Raw genomic sequence first — 6,000 nt, 5'->3', positions numbered from 1 at the left:
TCCTTGGAGTGGTTGTTGGACTGGCCACCATAGGCAAATCCACTCAGAATTTTACTGGCATTCCTCCCAATGCTCTCTCAAATTGGATGGGAGCTCTCCTGTTGCCAATCTAGGGCCCAACATCAGCAGAAATTCTCTTCAAATTGGAACAGATATAATCCAGAGTGGTGCTATAATCCAGAATGGATCTCACACACTGCAGCAATGAATCTACTGGACACTCCTGAGAATATCTCCCAGCAGGGCTAGTCCAACCATTGGGCAGAGAGAAGCAACCACTTCATTTGCAGCATCTAGACTTCTTGCTGGATTTTCATTCAGATATCACACAACATCAGTTTTGAAGGGATTGTACTGGCTGCCAATACATTTCTGTTCTGAATTTGAGATCCTTGCAATAACATTTAAAGCCCTAAACAGCTTGAGATCTTGATACTCTTTTCCAGCACCATGTCTCAAATGAGTTTTCCTCTTACCTTCTTTCTTCATTTTCCCGATCTCACATCTGCACATGATGATGGGAACAATAATGGCTTGGATAATTCTCATTTTAGTGCTCAGTTGTATATCTTTACTCTTCAGGATCTTGTCTAGTTCAGATGCCCTTGCCATTCCTAGTCTTCTTATTTCTTGACTGCAGTCTCTTGTTGATCCCAATCTTTAATTGTTTTAATTTCCTCATTGTGTAGGTTGAATTTATGTGAAGATAGGAAGAAGGAACATCAACAATCTCCTTGTTCATTATTTATGTTTTCTTTATATTCAGCAGTAAGCCTGTTTGTGCACTTTCTTCTTTGACCTTCCTTAGTAATTGTCCTAAGTCTGTGTGACGTTTTCCACTAATAGTATGATATCATCTGCGTATCTTAGATTGTTGATGTTCCTCCTTCATGTGTGTGTGTACAGGTTGAATGAGCAGGGTGATAGAAAGCAGCCTTGCTTGACCACTTTGCAATTTGGGAACCATTCTGTTTCTTCATATTCTGTTCTAACAGTAGCCTCTTGTCTGAAGTACAGATTTCTCATCAAGACTATCAGATCCATTGGCACTTCCATGTCTTTAAGGGCCATTCATAGCTTTTTGTGATCTATGAAGTCAAAAGGCTTGCTACAGTGTATAAAGCACATGCTGATTTTTTCCCTGATATTCATTGTATGTTTGCAATGTGGTCCTTAGCGCCTCTTCTTTTTCTGAACCCCACTTGCACGTTTTGGATTTTTATTTCTATGTATAATTGGAGTGTACCTTGCAGAATTTTAAGCATAGTTTTGCTTGTGTGAAAAATTAATCCTATGGTTGTATAGTTGTTGCAGTCTCTTGTGTTTCCTTTTTTGTGGATAGGGATGTATATTGATCATTTCCAGTCCATTGTTTTGTTTTCCATATTTGCTTGCATATATTAGATAACACTAGATTTTGTCTGTGTGGATTGTAGCAGTTCAACTGTAATATTAATAATGGAGTCTCTCCTTTGAACGCCTGCCTGGAGTCGGTAATGGGCTGGATGAGGGAAAACAAACTCAGTCTGAATCCAGACAAAACGGAAGTACTGGTGATAGGTTCCCCAGGCCCGGGGAAGGAAGTTTTTCCACCTGTCCTGAATGGGGTCACACTTCCCCTGAAGGACAAAGTTCGCAGTTTAGGAGTACTTCTGGACTCATCGCTGCAGTTGACATCTCAAGTAGATGTGACAGTCAGAAGTGCTTGCTATCAACTTCGGTTGATACGCCAACTGCGACCCCTACCTGGCCAAAGGGACCTTGAAACAGTGGTACATGCTCTGGTAACCTCTCATCTAGATTTCTGTAATGCGCTCTATATGGGGCTACCCTTGTACCAAGCCCGGAAATTTCAGCTAGTACAAAACATGGCAGCCAGATTGGTCACCGGTGCATCCAGGTTTGACCATATAACGCCTATTCTGAAAGATCTCCACTGGCTGCCTATTCGCTTCCGAACACAATACAAGGTGTTGGTTATTACCTATAAAGCCCTATATGGTTTGGGCCTGAGTTACTTGAGGGACCGCATCTCCCCATATAATCCGCCCCGCATACTCAGGACGTCCGAGAAGAACTTGTTGGAAATTCCATCTTCCAAACATGTTTCTACATCCTGGATGGCCTATTCAGTGGCAGCCCCACAAATTTGGAATAATCTCCCCGAGGAGCTCTGTCTTGTGACCTCCCTGGTAACATTTAAAAAGAGGCTCAAAACCTTCCTCTTTTGTCAAGCCTTCCCCCCTGTAAAATGAAGCTGTGTATTCCCGTTCCCATCGATTTTCTGCCTTACCGTATTGAATCATTGTCTTCAGATTTTGTATAATTTGTATTAGTGGATTTTATCTATTTTTATGAGATGTTTTTAATGGTTTTTATATGGTCTGTAAACCGCTTTGATCTATGGAAAAGCGGTATATAAATAAAATAATTTATTATTATTATTATTATTATTATTATTATTATTATTATCTGTTCCTGATGATTTCTTCTTCACACTTGCTCTTACTGCAGCTTCTACCTTGCTTTCTAGAAGTTGGGGTTCATCTTCATATACTTCTTTGTTCCATATGTCATCCAAACATTCAAAAACATTCAAAAGCTAGGGATGTAGAAATAGCCCTAGGGCTTGTATGTGGCCCCAGTGCCAGAGTTTGCTCACCCCTGCTTTAAGCTATCAGTCCCACTTGGTAAATGAAAGGGGGGGGGCTTGTTAAAAAGGGTAACAAAGTGGTTAAGAGCACAAATGGTGAGCTGTAACCTTCCACTTCATATCTAAGCTTAACCCTGAGCTCATTAGCTAGTCTAGCCTTAGGTTAGCTACTCTCTTATCTTTCTGCTTCAGCCATCCCTCCTTTCACCCATATGAAATATTGACTAATCAGATTAGCCAGTTGTTGTCGGGTTTTTTGCACAGCTAACCAAGACAAGGTATGTAAAGGGCCTCAAGCACTTAGAAAAAGTACTCAATAAATATTGAATGCCACTTATAGATCCCTTGAATTCTTTTCTGTCCTTTTGCTCAACACAGTGGGATCTGTGCTGAATGCTTGCTTATAATAACTGTTGGACAAACTGGGAGTATTTGCTGCAATTAACATTATACACCGCACCAATGACATGTTGTAGGTAATGCCAAGGTGAATCACAGCTACACACACACTCACACACACGTTATACATGCAGTGATATGTGGACAAAGTCCAAAGTCAGCACTGAGTGGTTTCCAAATTACTAGGCTGACACAATGAGCATTATAAACACCAGTGGCAAGAAGTAAATGAAAAGTAATTAGTTTTTAAAATCACTGTGCTAATTTCAACAGTAGTAGGGTAGGGTATTATGTTAGTTCGGTGAGACAGAAACCATGAATATGATTTTCCCTTGAGGCTTACTGCAGTGTTAGGCACTCCTCAGATGTCACTGAATACAAAGGTGTTCAGGCCTGGGAACAATATACAGAGCACCTGAAAGACCAGCCACTCTAGTATCTATGCCACAGATAGATTCTATGGCCTACAGGAGAATAATGTGATTAGCACTGTGTCCAACTACCTTTGATTTTCCTAGCGTAATAGCTCAGCTTTCCAGTCACAGGGATGGAGAGTAAAATAAGTGAAATCTGAGTCAAGAACATTCAGAAAACTGATGAGGAAATAAAAGAGGTGGATTAGTACACTCAGTGGATGGGTCAAATTCTAAGAACTACATGAGTGGTGAAATATGTATTTGTTCTTATTAAAAATATTTTCAGCTTTTAATAATAATAATAATAATAATAATAATAATAATAATAATAATAAATTTTTATTTCTATCTCCTGCTTCTCCCTTCGGATTGAAGCGGGATTACAGCAGTAAAAACATCATAAAATACATAGACAATACAAAATACATCAATCAAAAATAAAAAGGAAGGAGTTGTTACAGTATTGCTCACAGTTGTAGGAATTGAGTCTTCAGATGTTCAAAATCAATTAGAGGAGATCCATTGGATAGGGCTGCCAGAAGAGATCTGTCTTCAACGCCCTCTTGAAGGCTTCCAAAGAAGGTATAAGACAGATCTCTTCCAGTAGTTGTTCCGAAGTCTAGGGACCATCGCAGAAAACATTCTACAAGAGGTGGCTTTCAACCTGGTTTTGGGAAGTTCTAATATTTTTGTGCCAGATGTTCTGGGAGTGCGGGGCGGATTATGTAGGGAGAGGCATTCCCTTAAGTAACTTGGTAAAACATTCTCAAGTTGGTGTATAAGATACTCTCTCTCTCTCTCTCTCTCTCTCTCTCTCTCTCTCTCTCTCTCAACAGCTCTCATCACCAGGAAATTGTTTCTAATATTTGGGCAAATATTTAGGTCTGTTCGGTCTACCCTCTGGAGCAGCAGAAATAAAACCTATCTGCTCTTTCTGTGTGACACTTGAAGATTGCTATCATATCTCTTCTCTATCTTCTCTTCTTCAGGCTAAACATACTCATTTCCCACAACCACTCTTAATAGGGTTTGGATTCCAGATCTTTTACCATCTTTGCTGTCTACCCCTGCGCAAATTCCAGATTTTTAATATCCTTCTTAAACTTTACTATCCACACAGATTTCCAGGTGATACCTGACCAAACCAGATTAGAATGATATAAATACTTCCCTCAGTCTGAATACCATAGTTCTGTTGATGCATCTCAGAACTATGCTAGTGTTTTTTGCCATTGCATCAATTTTTTTACTCATATTTAGTTTGTGGTCTGCTAAGATCCATAGATCCATTTTACAGTACTATTGCTATCAGGTTTTACCCATCCTATACTTGTTCATCTTAATGTTTCCTGCCTAAATGTGGAAATTTACATTTAGGCCAGTTGTGTTCATTTAGTCAAGTTCTCCAATCTTTTGTAGAAGCTGAATTATGAAACAAAATATGCAGTTATTACTTTATCCAGTGTGTTTAGCCAATGAGTGACTCCAGAGCAAATGGGTGCATCTAGAATCCAGAATCAAGATCATATTTTTGAGGCTTAGACTTAAAATTGTGGAGTGATCCATTGTCTCTACACTATATGTGTGCACAAACACCATGACCAACTATATAGTATTGTAACTAAAGGGTTAAAGTGACCTAATTCAAATCTAAAAGCTAGAACAGCACAACCATATGTTGCAGAATGGCATTTGTATTTTGTATGCATTGGGAACAGAGACTTTCTGGGAGGGAAGAAGAGAGAGAGAGAGGCAGAATGGAGGCTAAATGCCCCCTTTGAGAGTCACTTTTATCTTTCAGGCTGAAATACATAAATACTGCATAAAATGCATTCTTCCTATGGCTTTAGCCACACTGCAGAATTAATGCAGTTTGACATACTTTAACTGTCATGGCTGCATCTTATGGAATATTGGGATTTGTAATTTGTTGTGGCACCAGAACTGTGTCAGAGAAGGCTAAATATCTCACAAAACTACACATTCTAGAAATCCATAGCATTGAACAATGGCAGTTGAAGTCATGTCAAACTTCATGAATTCTGAAGTGTAGACACAGCCTACATCAGCTCAGTAATCCTTAAAACAGCCATAAACCTGAGTACACTTGAATAATTTTACATGCCTCAATTCAGAGCCCAAACTCTGTTGAATCTCAATTCCAGGGAAAGCTGTTTCTTGATTATCTGCCTCTCTTCTAACCATTAAAGAAGCTAGAGTTTTGTGAGAAATGGTAGCAAAGGAAAAAGGTCATGGAGATGTATAAAACTGCAGGTTGTGCCTCCATGCATTCCATGTGAAGATTCTGAGAAAGTTCAACCTAAGTTTTTCTATCTATCAAACAGCTTTGGAAGGAGTGTCTCAGAGTTTCATGGGGTGTTTCTGTGGGCTGCTCAGACTTTTCATGACTATCCACATCATTTACATAATGAGCAAAGAATGTGAATGATATATATATGTGGCTGCCTGAACCAGGGAAAATAATATGTGACAATCCAGAGAGAGGAGGGAAGGGCAGAGGCTGCTGCCGCA

The sequence above is a fragment of the Sceloporus occidentalis genome, unplaced genomic scaffold, assembly GCF_023333645.1.
Source record: "Sceloporus occidentalis isolate IW3139 unplaced genomic scaffold, rSceOcc1.0.p SCAF_6, whole genome shotgun sequence".
Taxonomy (NCBI): domain Eukaryota; kingdom Metazoa; phylum Chordata; class Lepidosauria; order Squamata; family Phrynosomatidae; genus Sceloporus; species Sceloporus occidentalis.
The sequence above is the reverse complement of the archived record's forward strand: the minus strand, read 5'-3'. Positions refer to the sequence as shown.